Raw genomic sequence first — 23,016 nt, 5'->3', positions numbered from 1 at the left:
TTTCATAAAGGATCATGTCGAGGATAGTAATATTGAAGTTCATTTCGTTAGATCCTCAGATCAGTTGGCCAACATCTTCACAAAAGCCTTACCTGAACCTACGTTTAATCGAATTTCACAAGGGCTAGGAATGATGGAAGCTGACTCAGTTCCGAAATCTTCCTCGTAATCGTAATTTACTGTTCATGTTTCGAATGGTTCCAAGCTTCGAAACGTCTTGGAATTCATTTTTCAAATTCCGATTGGTTCCGAGCTTCGGAATCTACTATTCATCGGAGTTTTATAATGTTTTGTATCCTTTGTACACTAAATCTATTCTGATTGGTTCCGAGCTTCAGAATGATTCAGAAGTTACTGTTCATTTCTGTTTCTGAATTCTTTTTGTCCTAAACATGTTTCTTTATTTCTGTTTTATTTTTTTAAGAAAATCAAAATTTACAAAAAACATTTTTCTTTATTTCTGATCAAAATTTTCAAAAACATTTTTCTTTATTTCTGTTTTATTTTTCAGAAAATCAAAAATAGAAAAAAAATTTCTTTTGGAAAGCTAATGTTTTCTTTTCAGGTTAACATTCTTTATAATCTCAATTCAGAACAATGGGGAAGGTATAATTCTGAATCTTTGTACTAGCTAAGTGTCCCTAGAAGCATGCTGCTGCATGTTGTCCCAAGCCTCTGAGACTCTATGTTTGAAGCCTTAATGAAACTTTCAATCCGATCGTTTCTTCCTAATCAGGCTACAAATTCACGTAAGTCATTGAGCTACCTTACTCTTCTCATAATGAGTGAAGAGTTGACTGGTTTGTCATTCATCTATAGCAGAGGTACACTTTCTTCTTCGGAACCAATCTACATTTTCTCAGTCAATTTCGTGTTCATAAACGTAACCCTTGAGACTCTCAGAATTTACCACTGAGGTTTATGGTTACACAACATCTGTGTTTATGATCTTGAAATCATTATCACCACGATTTTGAGTGAGACCCAAAATCCGAAACTTATTTCTGAATTAACGGTGAACAATTAAATGTTCTAGATATTTTCACCAAGGAATTGATGAATAAAGCCTTTTTGGTTTGTACCTTTACAAGTTTGAAATCTCATTTTTATTTTTGAATGATCTTAATGAAATGTTCTCGACCCAAGGCATTTCTACCCGACTAGATCCAATTTTTATTTTTTTTAAGATTTCCATAATATCCAGTCAGTTAAAGAATTTCCAAAGCTTACTTGTTCTTATGGCTACACTGGTCAAACAAGTACTTCTTTCAGATATTCAGACTTATGTCAGGTTTCAGAATCTGGTTGAAGCTTAGCCACCCATGAAGCCTATTAAAAGAAGCCTTTCACAGTTTCTTAATAAACGGGTGGTTGTAATTCAATGTGATACCACACAAGCACTTAGAAGTCTCTCTTGACTTAGAAGGAAGAGATTGTTGCCTGGGATCCATCTGATTTTCATGTCAATCTTGTTTGACATCACATAATCCCTAAAATTAATTTGCTTTATTTCTTTATCTTTGGCACACTCTTGCACAAAAATCCTTGTGATTTTTCCAAGTCTGGTTCTAATTCTGAATGGTTACTTTTCTTCTGAGAACAGGTCATGGTCTTAAAGTTGGTGATTTAGTTGATGTTTCCGAAATCGTCAAATCCGAAACGACGGTTCTATCCAAGATAAATTCAAATCAGGCGCAACTTTTGAATTCCTTGACACACGCTTGTCTGTTACAACAGTGTCTGACACATGGTATGAGCTGTCATGATTTTCTAGGCTGATTTCATGGGATACAGGAAGGTGGAACGGCTATTTTCTCTCTCCACTTATCACTTGCTGTATAAAAAGGATTATTCAAACGTTTTTTCTCTCACCGCAAACATTATTCACGAATCCCTTAAAGTAAAAACCCCCAAATTCTCTCTACTATTCATCATCTTCCACAAGGCTTCAATGGCAGGTTCATCTGAGCATATCTCTTTTGCTGATCAATCAACCTCTGTAATCATGCTCAACGTGAAGCACGACCAAAATGTGATTATTGATCTTGAGTCCTCGCGCTACGATAAAGTTCTCAGGCCTATAATCGAATGCCTTAAGTTCTCGCAAGTGGTTTAGGCGTTAACAATGGTGGAATCTGTTCCATTGGTTCATTTATCTAAGGCATACTCATCTGCAATCTACAACAAAGTAGACAACATCATCCACTTCGAGGTTGCATCTCACAAAACCTCGATCACCAAGCCCCACTTCAGCAAACTTTTAGGGCTTACTTCATCTGAAGCTCTGATGGATCCAGAATCGATTTCCAACACTGCCCTAATTGAGATGTTTTATCAGATGGGATACACATGTGACATCTCTCTACTATCCAAGTTCAGGAAACCCTTCCTTCGCCCAATGTGGATTGGGTTATTTACCATGCTGTTTAAAAGCTTTTCAGAGAGGGTTGCAAGATTCAACATTGCGAGTAAACTGTTACACTATTCTTTATGGTTTGTTTCATGGAGTACAACTTGATTATGGCTCTATTTTTTGGACTCAACTTATCCAAAGCACAGTCGCCACACAGAGATTTCGTGTGCTTGGTTTTGGTCAATTATGGTCAACCGTACCCTTAGCCATTTCAAAGTTCCATTGATGACCGATTCTGTGATGGCAGTAATTCCGACCCTCCAGACCTCCACGTTTATGATGTCAGGTCCCAGGAATTTCGCTTTTTTTGGGACTATTCCGGAGGAGATGTTGGTCAAGGTTCCTCTTGACAATGTTCTAGTTAGTGCATATCGAAGTTTGCCATCATTTGGTGTTCGCCCAATGCCAGACGACTTACGAAAGCTGATCGATGATGGCAAAAAGTCAAATAGGGGAGGCAAATGAAAGGTGAAAGTTGGTCCTTCGAAGAATGTTAAAGCTCCAAAGAAGTCATGAAAGCCCACAAAGAAACTGAGATCTCCTTCTCTGGTTGTTCAGGAAGATTCGGAATCCAGGACTCTTACAGAAGTCTGAGAGGAAGGTACAATTCACAATGAGTAAGCAGATACTGCAACGAATTCAGAACCCACTCCCACCGAACCAATTCCGAAGGTATCAACTCCACCTCCTACTCTTACATATGACTTTTTGATAAACACTCCACCATCCTCACCCATTGCAACTACCATTCCGATATCATCCATCCCTCCACTACGAACAAATATTTCTGTTGGAATTTCACTTCCTCAGATCTCCATCCCTTTAACCTCAACCATTTTTACTGATTCCACCCTTCCAACCACATCATCTATTTCCACTCCACCAGAAGTTCCGACTGTCAAGTCCATTCCGGAGGCGACTAGGGCTTCAGACATTCATGTCAACATATCTGGTACGGGGGCAAATGTGCATACTGGTGCTACTTCATTACAGGATACATCCACTATTCCTCCTTCAGACGAATCTGATGATATTATGTATGGAGATGATCAAGAAGCCTTTACGGATTTCGTCTTTAGTCCCTTCACTATCAAAGTTAATAGTAATGATGATGATGCCCCAATGACGAAAGGCCAGTTCAAGCAACTTAATGATAAGTTGGATTCTCTTATAGAGTCTTCCAAATCTTCGTCTTCACCCAACTGGGAGTACATGCTAACAACCCACAAGGCTACAGTGGAGATGTTAACCAAAGAAAATACCAAAGTCCTTGAAGAATCTTCCAAGGCAATTAAAGCATCTAAGAAAACCATCTCGGAAACGACCGTAAAAGTCGAAAAACTATCTCACGGTGTGAAAAACTTTATGGATGAGTTCAAAACATCTTCTGACTCAAATACTGAAGCCGTAAACAAAGTCATAACAGGGTTTCGTAATTCTTTACAAGCTGAGAAGGAGATACTCTCAGTTGTACATTATGCAATAAAAGTCGACAATGCTAAACTTAACACCTTCGTTCTTACAAAGATTGAAAAGATGCAGGAGGACTTGGAAACAGAAAACAAGATCATGGATCAGTTGGCTGAAAAGACTCAGAAGGCCAAGGTCCTTTCGGTGAAACTGCAATATGCTAACAAGCATGTTGATGATCTGGAAACTGAGAAAACAGTTATTAAAAGCTGTATTTCTGAAATAAATCAATACCTGCTAAGGCTTGTGGAGACTCGTGACTCATTGTTCACAGCCTCAGTTCAACAAAACCTATCGGAAAAACTTCAACCAGTCTTTGCAATGCTGAATCTGATTGAAGGTGTTTCGGGTAGCGGTGCTCTTCCAAAATAAGGGGGAAAAAGAAGAACCCAGGCAAAGCAAACGACTAAAGAACATGAACAAAAACCGAAGACTGATGATCAGAAGGGTAATAAAGCTTCTGCATTAAACAAAGGAAAAGAGAAGATAATTGATGATGGTGATGAGGATGAAGAAGAGGTTTATGAATCTGAGAAGCTTGTGCGAAAGAAGCAAGACAAAGAACTTGATGATCTTCTGAATCTTCGAAAGGAGTTAGAAGCACAAGAAGCGGAGCCTAAGATTGCAAAGATTACTCTTGAAACTTAGAAGTCACCCTTTCCTCCATGGTCGATTGAAAGAATTCAGAAAGAAGCCATTGATGATTCGAGCGTCTATTGGCTTGAGCCTTCTGTATCTTTTGATCTAAATAACGATGCGGAATCACAATTTGATTTTCCCATCACTCCCAGGGCTTTTCTGTTTCGGTGTTTTGAGATGATAGAAAAGACTTTTATTTCTAACAATGCGGTGAATCAGAAACTCTTCAATTTCTACTTGAAGAATGCCAAGCCTCAGTATCAAACTTGGAGCTTAAAGAGGATTATGGGAGTGAAGGTTTGCTCGCCTGTGCAAACTGAAAAATTTGTGAATATAAAGTTCAAGGGATTTGGGGGAGCCAATAAAGTTTTGGATGAATTCACATTGGCAGACTTGTTGTTTATGAATCCGTACGACTAGATTACATTGCTAAACATTTTCATGAAAGATGAAAAGAAATACGAGCCCATCGTCGCCCATCTGAAAAGAATGATCATCTGCTATATCCTAGAGATTGCGAATATGGATGTAGAGATAGCGTTGGTTTTTGCAGAAAAGGCCCATTCTGAAATCCGAAGAGCAGCCTAAGGACGTTCAGAAGCTGAAACTGGGAGTTATTCGGAAAGAGCATTGGAGCGTAGTATATAATCGAAAGGAAGGTGATAAAGTTCAGAAGAGTATGTTCTTTCTGAGAGACAAACATCTCTACTCAACCACCGCTCTGAAGACTATTCTCTCAATGGTTGAAACATGCAAGGCGAACACAGCATCGGATCTGAAATGCTTATCAGATATGATCAGATGGTATCTCCTTGTCCGAAATGTGCTTCTGAATTTGATGCCCAAATTGTTCAACGCGCAGCGCAGACAACAATAAAGACTCTCCTTCTGAATTTGACACAAAGGGGGAGATTGTTGGGCCTAATAGTATTGTGTCAAATGTATGCATATTATAGTTTATTTTATTTTGGTTTGGGCCTGTCCATTCTCAGGTCAGCTTTCTAGTCCAGCCTATATATATATATATATATATATATATATATATATATATATATATATATATATATATATATATATATATATATATATATATATATATATATATATATATATTGCATGCATGTATCATTAGGGTTAACGTTTTTCAACCCTAATGCCATTTGTACGCTCATACAGAGAAGTTCTTGATAACTCTTCTAGATTCGATTAATCAAAGCATTAGTCACTCTTTTGATCTTTGTTTTCTTTTCATTTAATTCACGTTCTTTATTATAGAATCTATCAATCTTAATTATTGTTCTCACAAAGTCTTTGAAGTTGGAGCTTCTATTATTGGCCTTGTCAGTTCCAAAGAACACTCAATTACCATGCAACTCCTTTATGAACATTTCAATCAAAAACAGAATGAATACGTTATATATATATATATATATATATATATATATATATATATATATATATATATATATATATATATATATATATATATATATATATATATGTGTGTGTGTGTGTGTGTGTGTGTGTGTGTCAGCTACTTTGATCATGATAACCATAATCAATTATAACCAAACGTAATTCCATTTCACTTCAAAAAATTATGTTTGATGACTGTTCTTACAAATTTGGGAATGTAGTGGTAGGATCAGATTAAGAAGAGCTTTACTGAAAACACGATCTTTCTAAGAGACCAATTCCAAAACTACAGGTTTGGACAAGAATGATCATTATTCAAGCAAATCCTTTGTGAGGTTTTTATCGTAATTGATTTTAGCGAATTATTTTATAGACATCATTCAATATTAATTTCATTATTGTTTGATTTATTAATCTTTAATATAATTATTAATCCTAAATGAATTATCGATTAAGGCTAGGATCCATATTTGGTTCTATTATGTGTAAAGAGATGCCATAAACACAACAAAAAATTATTTATGTAGGTAATGCAATTTACCAGTTTCAATATTTTGAAACTCCTAGATGATTTGAGATTCATTGACATTCAATGGAATATTAATCTCGATTGTGCTCATCTCGATTCAATGACAGGGATGTCGCAGATAATTGAATATATGGTGAATTAACCATGCAAAACCGCATGACCCTCGATATACTTTTAATCTTGAAAAACAAAATCTGATCGAACGCTTTAGGTAACTCCACTCTCAAAATAGGAACGACGGTGAGAGGGGGGGGGGGGGGGAAGCACGAAGCATATTAAAAACCGACTTCATTATGAATCAAATAGACCTCCTTAAATCAATATTAATTGTTATACATACAATAATCATACAATATACTAAACTTAAGCCGTTTAAATTTAATTTATTGTCTTTCTAATTTAATTCTCCTATTAAATAAAGTTCAACATAAATATTTAAATTTTAATTCAAGTTTAAATAATATTCAAATTTAATTAATTAATTATTCAAATATAAATTTAATTAAATAATATTTCAACTTAATCTTAAAATTTGAATATTCAAATTTAAATAATTAAAATAAACATTAAAGATAAATATTCAAGTTTTATTCAAGCATAAATAATATTCAAATTTAATTAATTTAATATTTAAAATTAAACACTAATTAAATAATGTTCTAAACCAATATCTTTATTTGAAAATTCATATTTAAACAATTAAAACAATATTTTAATCAATGTGCGCCGCATCCAGAAGGGGGCGTGTCGCACTCTGCAACTATGCATGTTTTTTTCTTTAGTTTTGCGATTTTACAAAGTATGTGCCAAAAACTAAAACTAGGATCTGATACCATTGTTAGAGATTTATAGAATCAAGTAAACACAACCAAGGTAGCGGATACAATCAAAATATATACCTAAGTACACATGCTCCCTCGATCTAAGTTTTACTAGTTTTAGAAACATACTTTAAAATCAACCTAAAAGAAGGATATAATACTTAACTGTAATGCCCGTGTTTCTAGGCTGGACATTAATATTGATATGATAGTCTAGGTTAACCTTTGTAACTCATTTTGAAGAAATGAAAATGAATTATGTGAATATTATATGTTTTATGTGTTTTATGCTTAATTAGTAGGAGTTAATTAATTAAGAATAAAAATGAGCGTCGAAAATAAATATTAGATAAAGCCGATATCTATTAAGAAAGCTGTAGTGGTTGTGACAAGGATTACATATATATAAAGAATACCAAAATCCGAGTTATAACGACGAAGTTATGACGTGTCGAAGTTTCGCGACAAAACCGGCACGGTGCTGAATGTCGTAAAAAGTGAGTTTTTGATAAACTACTTTTTGGCCTTAGTGATCTAAACGAAAGTCGTAGTGCTCGTTAAACCGAGAGTATGTATAAAAAGAACGCCCAAATCTGACTTCGTATGAGGAAGTTATGATTTTTCGAAGTTTCAGCTTAGCAGTAGACAACTAAAAACTTGAATTTTAGATCGAGTGATTTTTAGCCGAGACGACCTAAACGAGAATCGAAGCTCTCGTCAATAGTAGCACAACGGTAAAAAGACAGACGAAAACGGACGTCGGATGAAGAAGTTATGAATTTTTAACGGATTTCCTGTCCCGGTCTGTTAAAAATAATAATATAAAAATTAAAGTCAAACTTAGCCGACGAAGTCTAAACGAAAGTTGTAGAGCGTAATTTTTACCTACGCGTGCATATAAAGAACGTCAAAAACGGAGCTCGTATGCGAAAGTTATGGATTTTAGAAGTTTTGGCGCGAAAATCGAGAAAAATTGCCAAAACCGAGGAATTTCGCATAGGTGGACTTCGGCCACCTCACCCTCGCTTAAATCATGCCACGTGTCCGAAATTTCGCTGAGTCATCCGAACCGGAGAAGCCATCCGAAGTGGTCCAATGAAGATGCGACGCGTGCCCCTTTCGTCGTGCATCCGAGCTTCGCATGGTGCCACGGACCCCCCTCCTCGGACTAGACCTCGGTCCAATCAGAGGCTGCCACCGAGCCCCTCGCATGCGCAGCCCATGTGCGAAGCCATCTGCCCTCTTCGGATTTGCTGACGCGTGAAGGCTTCTCAGCCCTTGGATCAGCAGCCTCGGCCCCTATAAATAGGAGGGTGCGAGACCTCCCGGGTATATTTTGGAAAATTGTCACTTTTAGCCCCTTTCTTCATATTTCTTTCATTTTAACATCCCCCAAAGCCCCGATATCAATTATAACCCCGGAATACGCCACGAAGTGCCCGAGAAGCCCGAAAAATTTATCTTTTTGGTTTCGAAGCCCGACTCTTGTAGAGCCCGGTTTCTCAATAAAACTCTCGGTTTTATTAGAAACGAACGTTTTAGGAAACGAATTGCTGCCCGATTATCATCAAAACATGTGAGTGTGTAGTCACTTTCATCTTACACCTAGATATGAAGTATTTTCTATAAAATACGTGATATGTGTAATTATATTAAGTGTTTATTTGAGGTGACTGTTGAACGGATGTTTTATACAAATTTTAAACTGTATATGTATTTTATCTACAAATATGTTGGGTAGAACATGGGTAGACGAAATAGTCGATGTGTGTTAAAATGGTGAGAGGCCTCGGTGTTGTTGTTTTTGTTGTTGTTGTTGAAGTTATCTAGCGGAGTATAGATGACGACCACGGACCTTTCTAGACAGTCCAGTGGCACACTAGCAGGTTCGCAACTTGTAGGTGTATATTAACTAAATGTTTATAGCGTACTCCATCCCCCTCATGGTTGCCTTTAGGACATGTATGGCTGAGGAGTCCCCTTAGCAGTAGTGTCCATCTCGATGATATTCCTTAGGCTAGGTCCCTTGTGATAGGTGTTTAGGGACGTAAAGTGAGGACAACGGGAATGGGTAATCAGGGTTATTGTTGATTGGTGAACTTAATAAGTTATTATTATTGTGGGTTGAAAACCCTATATGCTCACCAAGCTCCCAAGCCTGACCCACTCAGCTTTTTATGTTACATGTAGTGGACCCCGAGCATAGTCGGAGGATGATGAGAGATGTTTTGATTATAGGCCAATAGTTGTAAATAATTGTTGTAAGGCTTATAATGTCTTGTTTATGCTTTTGATCTGTATCGGAACATGACATCCCGAGGTTTTGATATGAAATGAAACTATACATTTCTTAAAGAAAGGTTTTGATAAACTTTTATCATGTTTTGTTTTGGGGACCAATTCCGCAACATCTTTTAAAAAGATTTCTCTGATTTTATTTTAAAAATCATAAATTAAATCAGTCTTTTTTGGCCGAGAAATTAGGGGATGTCACATTAACTCTTGATCCTAAGGTCATGGAATGACATCCTTGCAATGGATGAAAAGCCCAAATGAGAAATCCTCTAATGTAGTCAAACCAAATACTCCAAAAGCAAACAAGGATTCACTAATCCGATAGAGAAAGGTTATATTTTTGTCCATGGAGAGAAATGAGAGAGGGACGAACGAAAATATGAAGGAAAAAGCATTTCAAACTTGATCCCTAGCTCCCTATTTTTATAGGTACTAGATAAATCCGTAAGCTAGTCAGATTCCAAAAGGATAATCCTTACCTTATTCAAAACGTGCCTTATCCTCAAGGTTCTAAATAATGTAAGGTGTGACTTGGCGGTAATGTGAAGCCTCAAGCTTTTTCGAGTCGTGCCAAACCACGTCATTTGTAAGGCGTGACTTAAGGCGGAAATTTTGTATATAATTAATAATTTTTTATATATTTTGAAATATTATTCGTTTATATGTGTGTGTGTGTATATATATATATACATATAAATGTATATATATATATATATATATATATATATATATATATATATATATATATGTGTGTGTGTGTGTGTGTGTGTGTGTGTGTGACTTAAGGCAGTATTTTGTCATCACTTAGCGGCAAATACAACCCTTGGAGCCACGACGAAGCAATGACAAGCTTTTTAGAACCTTGCTTATCCTAATCCTTTATGATAAATCGTACTCCATCATATTTTTTGAGAGTTCTAGAATATTCCAGTTAATCCAAAAGTTTTAATTAATATTCAACATGTTTAAATTAAAACAATTTAATAATTTACCATGATAATTTCTAACTAATTTATTATTTCCTTAATAAATTAATAATTTATTTTCTCTATTTCCTTAATGCAATTTGTGTTATGCGGCCAACTCAAAAGGACATTGTTATTATTTAGAAATATTACCAACTAGTTAATGACATTGGACACTATTTTCAACATATTGAAAATCCAAGAAGTTACCATGGACTTCACAATCCAAAAGTCTTCAACTTCGTTTGAAAGATCATCACACTGTTTGTATATATTTCGTCAATAAATTCCTTATTATCCAGAGCATGCAACGAAACATGAATAACTTTTTCCCACTCTTCAAAGTTAGGCCCTTTCAACTAAATTTGCATCATTGGTTTAAGGTAGTTGCTAGATGTGAGAATGCATGGTGAAATTATGAATGACTAAGTGTTGAATCATGAAAAGTGACCCTCTTGAACTTCAGCTACCGCAGCCCACAAGCATCCGCAGTCAAGCTCCCATCAGCAGCCTCATCCGAAGTCATCTAGCCAACCGCAGTCTTCTTACTTTACTTAGTTTATCTATCTTTCTGTAATACTCTCTATTGTCCAGTATGCCTTGCATGGCTACTCTTAGAGAGTGAATCAAATGTAATTCTTTGAGTATCTATAAATAGAGCTCATTCTCACTTATTCAAGAGAACTTTGAAGGTATCTTTTCTATCTCTCTATCTGATTACGCATCTCTCCTTACTCTCAAACTTTACTAGAATATAATTGATTACAATCTCTCTTCGGAGCAAGTCTCTTGTGACTTAATAACTAAGTTTGATCTCACTTATTAACTTGGCTTGAATGCATTCCTCGTTATGAATCAACTTATGTGTATACTTGATATAACAATTGTTGTCATTTCCATTTCTTTACTTTTCCGCAACTAACTCTCTAACTATCTAACTCTAACTTATTAATATTATTGTTGAGCTTTTAGATCCTTCGAGATTAACTATTCTGCAATATACTTGTTCTAACGGTTGTTCAAGTGTGTCTCAAAGTTTTTCTCTCAACAATTGGTATCAGAGCCATAGTGGTTGCTTTTTGAAAACATAACTCTGATTTTCAAAGGGCCTTCTATACCACTGAAGCTCATTTCTTAAAACAAAAAAAAAACAAGGAAGAATGGCACAATCGTTATCTCTGAATGTCTCCAACAGTGTTGGTGGTTCTAATCGAGCCCCAATATTGGTAGCGAATGAATATCATCATTGGTCTCAAAGAATGGAAAGATACTTAAGGAGACTTGGTAGAGATGTATAGCGATTCGTAGAAGAAGGACCACATGTTCCAGTTCTTACACCAGTTCAAACTGACGGCGCTACTGCCAGACTAGGAGGAGGTCAACCAGTCATGAACCGTCCCACCAAGGATGATCTAGATAAAATGGAAAATGATTTTGTTGCCTTTTTATGAAATCTCTTGTGGAGTTGCTCCTGACAACTTCGATATTATCATAAATTGCAAATCAGCAAAAGAGATCTGGGAAGTTCTCAAGAATTTGTACGAAGGCTCAGAACAAGCACAAGATAAGAAGCGTACAACCGCACTCAATGAGTTCAACAACTTCAAAGCTCATACTGGCGAAAGTTTGGAAGACTCCTTCAAAAGGTTCAACCTGATAGTCACCAAGTTATCCAATGCGGGCACCATCCGCAGTAACCATGAAACAAATCTTCAGTTTCTTAATGGTTTGGGAAGACATTGGACTACGGCTAAGATGATAGTCCAAGGCGATAGAAAAATTCATTCTTTGTCTCTCTACAAGCTCTATGGAGAACTGCAAGCACAAGAATCCACCGTACTCAAAGACTATGCTGACTTTGGAGGACCACTTGCTCTCATAGCACAAGCTCCACACAATCAATCTTACTCTCCCTCGTATGACACTCCACCGCAGTCATACGAAGCTGATTTAGAGTATGATGATGAAGAAGAACTTCAGAAGGCTATTGCTCTGGTTAGCCAACAATTCAATCGACTACCACCTCCTTCCTTTCGCAAGAATCAGCAGTTCAACAAACCTCCACTCAACCGTAACTTCAACCCACAGAATAATTATTCTCGTTACCCCAAAAGTTCTCATCCACCACCGCAATCTCAAAATACTCAACCAAAGGAGGCACCGCAGTCTACTTAAACCACTGACTCCGGTACTCCCTCAGAAGACAAGACTGATGTTGTGATTTGTCACAAATGCAACAAAGAGAATCACTTTACAAGAGATTGTAAGGCCAATGTAGTAAAAGACAGAGCATTCTACCTTAGAATGGCTCAAGAATTGGAAGATAAGGAAAAAGCAAGGACATACGTAGCCCATGTCAAAAGAGACCATCAAGTTTGGTCATCTGGAGATGAAGATGAAGCCATCAGCAGTATCAAAGGAAAAGGGAAAATTTGCATGTTGGCAACTGCGGATGATGATGAGTCTACAAAGCTGGAAAAGAACTACTGCTACATGGCTAAGGATGGAACTCTAAGCATCGTTGAACAGGTAAAACTCATGATCCAAACTCTAAACTATAGCATGCATGACTGTCAACCCTTCATAAATAACCTTAATGACACATGTGCTGCCGTCCTTACAGACTATAACAAAGCCTTAGATGAGAAGAACATTGCGCCCCAAGAGATGTTCCATGTAAGAGGACGACTGGATAACAAAAGACTCAAAATGGCTATGTTAGAAAAGGACTTAGAGTTAGAAAAAGATGCAAGAATGTTGAGTGAAACACAATTAGAGATAGCTTTGAACCAGAGAGATTTAGCTCAGAGTGAAATTGTACGTTTAAATCTTTTAATAGAAAAATTGTTCAATGAAAGTGAAGCTATTGAAAATTTGGTAAATAATGGAAACGTGGACAATACATACAATTGGGGTTGGTCAAATGGATATCCTACCGCAATGGATTCCTCACCCCGGTTTAACAAAGACAGACTGTATGTCCCTCCAGACCGAGAATTTCATTTCCCAGTCAATGACAAGACTTTTCCCGAAGATATCAGAACACACTTCGGTAGACTTCATGATCTAAGTAATAATTGTGTTATTGAGGAAATTGTGCCTGAGGTTTCGGATCACACAAGTGATCTGACTCCTATCTGTGGCACAATCCATTCAAATTCTCAGACCTCATCCGTAGTTGATGAAGAAATTGTCATTGAGGGCCCCGAAGTCTCGAAAGACTTCCCATCTCTTCCCTCAGACCGCAGTGTCTCACACTGTAGTCTGAAGTCCCACAAAAGTCCCACTGAAGTCCCAACTCAGACTTACTCTGCGGTAGTCAAATCATCTCTACTGCAGTCCTCATTAAAAGGAACTGTGACTCTTCAGCCAATTCATCATGAATTACCCATAGAGAACTTTGAAGTAGGTCAATGCTCACAAATCCCTGAATCTTCAAGTTCGGATGACTCAAGCCCTTGTTTTCATAAATTTTCAAAGGATTCCAGGAAACCGCAGTTGAACATCAAAGACTACGGTTCCCCAAAAACCTTAGCTAAAAAGGCTTTCAAAGAGGAAATTCGCTCCCGAGGCACAAATAGACGAACTTTTTCGAAAAACAAAAGGCATGTCAGATTTCCAAAATCTAAGAGTCCCGAAAAATTTGTTTTCTCACACTACTTTTCAAAAAACTATCCCATCGAGAAAACAAGCAAAAAGGAATGTACAGTTTCATTAGTCATTCCAAACTCTTCTGACACAACCCAAATGAAAGAAAGGTCTTTTCGAAGCAATGGTTTTCAAATCTATTCCTCAGATGATCCAAAATGGAAGGGTATCTTACCCACTCCAACACTTTTAAAGTCACATCAAAATTTTAACAAGTGGAAGGGTATTCTACCAAATCCGACAAAAAGGTCTCAAAGATCTACACGTGCTAAACCTTTTCCAAAACAAACTTTTCAGAAGTCCAAAAGCACCCATGTCAGACATTACCGACCTCGGACCGGTCACAAGCCCAACTCATCCTTTAGACCGTTGACCAAACAAGGTGTCAGAACAAATGAGAAAACCTCAACCTGTCAATGTCAATGTAGGTGCCAAAAAGATTCATCCTATGTCAAATCTAGTTGGATTCAGAAACCTCGTAATTTTTCAAAAAGAAACAACACTCCAAAATCTCACAAACACCCAGGACTAGGCTTAAAGGTTGACACAAAACCCGTCCCTGCAACCTCGGTCCATGCATCATTCAGAAATTCATCTATTGCCCCAGGCTCCAAACTAGTTTGGATGCCTAAACTAACCGTGTAATTCTCAGGCTTTGTGCAAAGAGGAACAAGAAGATGAATGGTTAATCGACAGTGCCTGCTCCTTGCACATGACCGGAAGGTTAGAATACCTTCAGGATTTCAGGCCAATTTGCAACGGTGGAAATGTTACATTCGGCAACAATGCAAATGGGGTCATCCGAGGTTATGGTGTTCTTACTACGGGCAACTTCACTATTCAAAAGGTTGCTTATGTAGAAAGCCTTAAACACAATCTCATCAGTGTTGGCCAACTATGTAAGGCAGGCCATCGAGTTGAATTTGATGATCAATTTTGCTATGTAATGACAAGTGATAGGAACACGTGTCTGATCAAATCACGATCCGAAGGTACTATGTATCCTCTGGATGTCTCTCTGATCATAGTCAAACCGCAGTTATGTTTCCTATCCAAAGCAGTATCGGAAGTCAGCTGGCTATGGCACCGCAAGTAAGCTCATCTCAACTTCAGATACATCAACAATTTGGTCACTGGAGAACTAGTTAGAGGACTCCCTATTCTCAAGTTCAGCAATGACACTCTCTGTCCTGCATGTGAATGTGGAGAGCAATCTAAAGCAAGTCACCCCATGATGATTGACTCTTTAATTTCTGAACCACTAGAGCTCTTGCACATTGATCTCTACGGTCCATCCACCGTAGCCAGTCTCCATCACAAGAAATACATACTGGTTATAGTAGATGACTTCACACGCTTCACATGGGTTTTCTTCCTTAGACTCAAGTCAGAAACATCGCAGATTCTCATCAATTTCATCAAGGAAATATAACTTCAGATCAAGCTTCCAGTACGACGTATCCGCAGTGATAATGGAACCGAGTTTACTAATCATCTCCTCAACAGTTTCTTGGTTTCCAAGGGCATCACTCATAACTTCTCAGCTCCCTACACACCGCAACAAAATAGGGTAGTAGAGAGAAGGAACCGCACCCTAGTAGAAGCAGCCAGATCCATGCTCAACTTTGCTCACCTTCCTCTCTACTTCTGGGCTGAAGCAGTGGCCACCGCATGCTTTGTACAGAACCGAAGCATTGTGTGCAAACGTCTCAACAAAACACCGTATGAGGGCCTTAACAACCGCAAGCCAAATGTTCGCTTCTTTCATATCTTTGGGTGTAGATGTTTTGTGATCAACAACAGAGATCATCTTAACAAGTTTGCACCAAAGTCTGATGAAGGCATCTTCCTTGGCTATTCTACTAACAAAGTTGCTTACAGGGTTCTCATTAGACGTACAAGGCTCATCATTGAAAGCTTCGATGTGAAATTTGATGACTATCACATCCGCAACACCCCTCCATCCACTGAAACCACAGCAATCCTGGAAAGTGATATTCCTGCCTCTTCGGGTCCATTAAACCTAGTTGAAGTCAACTATCACGATCTCTTCGACCCTGTAGAAACAGCCAAATTATCCGAAGTTCTTGTGTCTCAGGAAGCTCAACAGCAGCATGCTGATGTATCTGGTCCATCACTATCCGAAGTAGCATCTCTCAATACTTCCACCTCGCCGGTTGAGGGGGAAAGCTCTACTCCGGATCAAGCAACAACCATCGAGGTTCCAGTACTTGATGTAGCTCAAGTTCCCATCCACAGAGAATCATTACCATCAAACGTATCTTCGGATTCGGATGATGAAAACATAGAGAACATTGACACAAGAACAGACTCAAGGATTATCACTCTCCCATCCGCAATCCAAGGGGAACCTTCTCAGGTTCCAGGGGAACTCCCATCAGCAATCCAGGGGGAACCTCTTCCAACTGCTCAAGAAAATTCCATTCTCGCTCTAACAATCCAAGATGACTCAGCAGGATGTTCTCAAGTCCAGGGGGAACTGCCATCTCCAACCGCAGAGTCTTCTGATATCGAAGACATTCCCTCTACTGCAGCTGCTGATCATTTGCAACCCCGTCTACACATATGGACGAAGGACCACCCACCAGGACAAATCATTGGCAACCCATCCGCAGGTATCCAGACTCGATCTTCCAATGACTTATCTGATCACTGTCACTACGCAGCATTTATGTCCTCGGTCGAGCCCCGAACGATCAAAGAAGCATTACTAGAACCTGACTGGATATCCGCAATGCAAGAAGAGCTAGAAGAATTCAAAAGAAACAAAGTATGGCAGCTCATCCCGAAGCCACAAGGTCATACAATTGTTGGTACTAGATGGGTATTCAAAAACAAACTGGATGAATCTGGTGCGGTTGTCAGAAACAAGGCAAGGCTAGTTGCAAAGGGATATAGTCAACTTGAAGGTATTGACTATGATGAAATGTATGCTCCGGTGACACGAATGGAAGCCATCCGAATCTTCTTAGCATACGCAGCCCACAAAAACATCAAGGTACACCAAATGGATGTAAAGAGTGCCTTTCTCAATGGGGAATTAAAAAAAGAGGTTTATCTTCAGCAACCTCCAGGCTTTGAAAGTATTGAATTCCCAGACCACTGCTACAAACTTGAAAAAGCAGTCTACAGTCTGAAGCAAGCCCCAAGAGCATGGTATGAGACTCTCTCTGAATTTCTTGTCTTGTCCGGATACAAGAGAGGAATGATTGATCCCACTTTATTTCGAAAAGCAAATGGTAATCACCTTATGCTTGTACAAATATATGTGGATGATATCATCTTTGGATCAACTGATCAAGAAATGGTGAATGAATTTGCTAAGCTCATGACCAACAAGTTCCAAATGAGCATGAATAGAGAGATTAACTTCTTTCTAGGACTTCAAGTGAAACAAGTTCCTCAAGGAATATTCATTCATCAGGAAAAATACAACACAGAACTGTTAAAGAAATATTCTATGGACAACTGTTCTTCGGCTAAGGTCCCCATAGCCTTCGGATATAAGATCTCTGCTGATCCCTCAGGCGAATCTGTGGATCACAAGACTTATAGAGGTATCATAGGCTCTTTGATGTACCTCACCGCAAGCCGACCATACATTGTCTTTGCAACAAGTGTATGCGCAAGGTATCAGGCTGACCCAAAAGTATCACATATGACCGCAGCCAAACAAATACTACGGTACCTGAAATGAAGAAAGTCTCTTGGATTATGGTACCCCGCAGGAATGATTTCAGCCTTCAAGCATTCACAGACGCAGATCATGTCGGATGCAGACTAGATCGAAAAAGCACCTCAGGTGGATGTCAATTTCTGGGTGGAAGACTCATCAGCTGGTCATCAAGGAAACAAATTTGTGTATCTCTATCTACCGCAGAAGCTGAATATGTGGCCGCAGCCAGCTGTTGTTCACAAGTACTATGGATGAAGACACAACTTATGGACTACGGATACAGAATGCTGCGGATACCAATTTACTGTGACTCTGAAAGTTCTATAGCGATTTCTCACAATCCTATTCAGCACTCCAAGACCAAGCATATTGAACTACGGTATCACTTCATCAAACACCACATCCTGAAAGGTAACATTGAACTCATCTTTGTCCATACTCATGAAGAGATTACTGATGTGTTCACAAAGGCTCTTGACTCTACAAAGCTTAATAGTTTCTTACAAATGTTAGGAATGATGAATCCGGACCCACAATTCTTTTTGAATTAATAGGTACCGCAGACCATCCTTGGTCTCTGTTGCGGTCCTAACTGAAGTTACTTATGATAGATGGTTTTGGTATATCCTGTGTACCGTAGTCTATGTACCGCAACCATATATCATATTTATCTCTCAATGGTCCTTATTGTTTGTTATTACTAATTTTTGTTCAAGTGTTCTTCCCAGTTCTTCTACCGCAGTCATTCATCCGACGACATATGATCCATCTGCAATGAAGTTTCAATCCGCAGTCACTTTAACTGATTTTCAAACTGTGACATTCTTTTGAAAAATAAAAAAAACATGGTGTGCTATTTAATGATCCTTCATTAAATAAGAAAAACATTAAATAAAAAAACACATTCTTTGAGAAACCGTCCCATCTCCTTTTTGAATAAACCTTGTGTCAGACCTATTTTAGGAATGATGACAAAAAGAACGCTTTTCCAAAAATAAATCCTCTTAATCTGTCTCTTCCTATTACCCTAAAACATCTAATCCGCTACCACTTCCCTCTACCCAACGGATTAATCTCACCCTCACCACACGTTCTCCAGACGTGGGTCTTAAATCTGACATTTCATTAAATGCAAACCTCTTTTTGGTAAATCTCAAAGTACAGATTTAATCCTTTTTCTTAATCTGTGGCTGAGATTAACCTTCTTACGTTTTCCCAAATTCACTCAGGGTAAAATTGTTTCCCGCTCCCTTAAGCCACAATAAAACCCCTTTATTCTTCCCAAAGAAAAGTTTACGCTCTCTGAACTTCAACCTTCATCTTGCACTCTGTTTTTCCTTCTCTTACAAAGCTTCGTCAAATCCCTACAATGGTGAAATCTGGTGTATCCAAGAAACACTCCAAAGCATCTGGATCAGTGAACCCTAATGGTTCAGACTCTGCCTCAAGACATCCTACGCCTACGATTGCCTCAAGTAATTTCAGAGCTGTGTTCGAAGAACATTCATCCTACAATGCTCTGATCAAGCTAATGATCAAGTTCTTGACCAATCACCCTCTGTTTGGCCCCTTCGATTCGTTCACAGACGTTGTTCCTCTTTCAACCCTATTCAAGTGTGCCTTCTCAGCGTATCGACCACTCGAGAATCCACAAGAAGTGCATCTTAATCTTGTTAACGATTCTTTGGTCATTCTGTCTAAAGAAAAGTTTCTCACTGCCATTAACCTTCTTGTTCATTGGCGGACATCACTTCTACGCTTTACCAGATGGGATATCAAAAGAAAATCAAAGGCATTGGGGAATTCAAGAAAAACCAACTGCCTGCGGTTTGGCAATTCGTTTGCCATTTTGTAATCCGCAGTCTATCCGGCAGAACCGGAGGCACTGATAACATGGGACTCAAACTCCTAGAGTTAGTATGGATTATCTTCACTGGCCATGATGTCAACTACGGTAAGATACTATGGGACGATTTCTTGCAATACATTCCAAAGGAAAGCCCAAGAGAGAACCCTACCGAACTCACATTTGCAAGGTTCTGGTCTCTATGCATCTCCGACCTCCATGCGGATGCAGGAATTAGCATGGGCAACGACATCAACCTCTTTGTCACCAAGGATCTCAAAAGGTACAAACCCTCATCTGATCAGTCTGTTTTTGGACCCATTAGAAGACTACCAACCCACATTCTCTCCACTCTTGGTCTTGAGACTGCTGATGTCTCAGATCATATTGAGGCTACGGAAGGTATTGCCCCATACCTTCCTACCCCGCCTCTTCAAACCCCATCCGCAATCATTGCCCCTGGAAGTACCGCAGTCCCTTCTTCCACTACTCTCTCCAATCTTTCTCAAAGAAGAAAGAAATTAGTCTCAGTCCATCAAGGCCCCCGCAACGTCTCCAAGAAACAAAGAACCCCAAAGAAAGATGCTCCCAAACCAACCGAACCCTCAAAGAAACGCAAAATCACCCAAACCGCACCCTCAAATGATAGTGATTCTGATGAGGATGCACAACCCATAGCTATTCTCAAGAAGAAGAAAACCAATCCCACTGGCCAAATGCGTGACCGGACTAATACCCCAGCCTCTCAAAAGGCTCCGGTAGTCCTTGGGGTGGCCGCAGACCCATTCAACACCACACTCAAATACCACTCAGACTCAGAAAGTGAGTCTGTTTCACCGTATCGTGGAGACTCCCCTCCAGTTCAATCCCAAGAGGATAATACTGGTTCTTGCCCTAAGGTCTCCAGGTCTTCCCGACTGCATTTCTTTTCTCCTGAGGAGTTGAACTCCATCCTCTTGAATGTAACCCAAACACTTCAAACACCTTCCCAAACGCAGGGCACTTCTTCCGCCCTTGCCGGAACTGAGACGAGGCCAGACTTGACTACGGGTCAAGGAGACCGAGGAAGCTCAGGAAATCCTACTCTGCTTACATCAGTAACATGTGGTTTAGGCACGGTGAGCACCAATGTGCAAGGATCCGTGAACCCGAAGGACACTTCGGTGCGATACCAAGGAATTGACGACATAGACATAAATTATTCATGGAGCAAGTATCAACCTTCCAATGAAGCCGAAGCCAAGAAATATGCCGCTTTCCGTAGGGCATTCCAAGCAAGAAAGGCACGACAGACAAAACAGCTTCAGCAGAAACAACAAGAAATTCAGTGTGTAGCGAAGTATTGGGCAGATGTAATCAACAATGCCAATACCGTAGCTACTTTCTGCAAGGTTCAAGCTCTGATGGACAACATGGCTGATACTATCCGCAAGGCTCAAGAAGCAACTGCCAATCAAACTCCTTCAAAGCCTCCTCCATCTCCAACTGCCAAAGACTCTCAAGATGCAGGCACCGAAATGGAAGTGGGAGCGGATCACTATGGACTTCATAACCAAGTTGCCCAAGACAACAGGTGGACTTGATTCCATATGGTTCATCGTCGACAGATTGACCAAGTCCGCACACTTCCTGCCTATCAAAGAACGGACAAAATGGAGAAACTCACAAGAACCTACATTCGGGAGATTGTACGACTGCACGGTGTTCCCATATCCATTATCTCGAACAGAGATAGTAGATTCACTTCGAGGTTCTGGCAGTCGCTACAAGGTTCCCTAGGAACTAGGCTGGACATGAGTACAGCCTACCATCCACAGACCGACGGACAAAGTGAGAGAACTATCCAAACCTTGGAAGATATGTTGCGAGCCTATGTAATCGACTTTGGGAAGGCATGGGATACTCATTTACCCCTTGTCGAATTTTCCTACAACAACAGTTATCACACGAGCATAAAGGCTGCTCCATTTAAGGGCCTCTATGGCCGAAAGTGCAGATCCCCTCTGTGCTGGGCTGAGGTGGGTGATACCCAGTTAGCTAAAGGACGAGTTCCTGAAAGCACTCTCACAGGTCCGGAGATCATTCGGGAAACGACAGAGAAGATCGTTCAGATTCATGAACGATTGAAAGCCTCTAGAGATCGACAGAAAAGCTACGCTGATAAGCGAAGGAAACCGTTGGAATTCCAGGTGGGCGACCGAGTTCTATTGAAGGTCTCACCCTGGAAGGGCTTGATATGCTTCGGAAAGCGTGGAAAGCTAAATCCAAGGTACATAGGGCCTTTCGAGATTCTCGCAAGAATTGGCCCTGTAGCTTACAAACTTAACTTACCACGCGAACTCAGTAACGTACATTCTACTTTCCACGTCTCGAACTTGAAAAAGTGTCTGTCTGACGAGACTCTTGTAATCCCACTCGACGAGATCGAGATCAACGAGAGCCTCAACTTCGTGGAAGAACCAGTAGAGATCATGGACCGGGAGGTCAAGCAAACAAAACAAAGCCGCATCCCGATAGTGAAGGTTCGCTGGAACGCCAAGCGAGAACCTGAATTCACTTGGGAACGAGTGGATCAAATGAAACTGAAATATCCTCATCTTTTTACTTAGTTATTTGTAACTACTTATTTGCTTAAACTCTAATTTCGGGACGAAATTCCTTCTAACGGGGGGATGATGTGACAACCCGAAATTTCTATTTTGTACAACCATTCGATTCAATAGAAGTCAGAACAGTTTCTACTAACTTTCAAGCTTTTTGGAATAAGTTTGAGTGTTTTAAAGTTAGTACTTCGGGAGATAACAGGAGAGAGGATGCCCTAGGGTTTAGTGTGCAACAATAATATTCCAAAACTCCAAGAGTTTGGAGTTTACGGCCTAAACAAAGGTGTTTACGGCCGTAAACCCTAAAAGGGGGTATAAATATGACACTTAGTCATTATTTACCACTTTTCACATTTTCAAGATCCAAAACCCATTTCTCTCTCAAGTATCATCCGACTTTTCTTCAAGATCTTCAACTTTGTAAGTGTTTCTAGCCCTAAAAAGTTGATATCTTACTTAATCTAGTGATCTTACATGATTCCATCCGTGAAATCATTCCAAAAGTGTAGATCTTCAAGTTTCACCAAGAACACACACTAGTGTTCTTGGACTTTTAGCACCTTTTCAAGCTTCTACCTAGTAAGTACTCTTACCCTAGTGTATTATAAGACTTGTTACACTTCTAATCATCAAGAAAACACCCAAGAATCAAGATCAAAGGTGCTTATGGTCCA

The sequence above is a fragment of the Lactuca virosa genome, chromosome 6 (assembly GCF_052849685.1).
Source record: "Lactuca virosa cultivar CGN04683 chromosome 6, Lactuca_virosa_CGN04683_v6, whole genome shotgun sequence".
Lineage (NCBI taxonomy): Eukaryota > Viridiplantae > Streptophyta > Magnoliopsida > Asterales > Asteraceae > Lactuca > Lactuca virosa.
Note: the sequence above shows the minus strand (reverse complement) of the source record.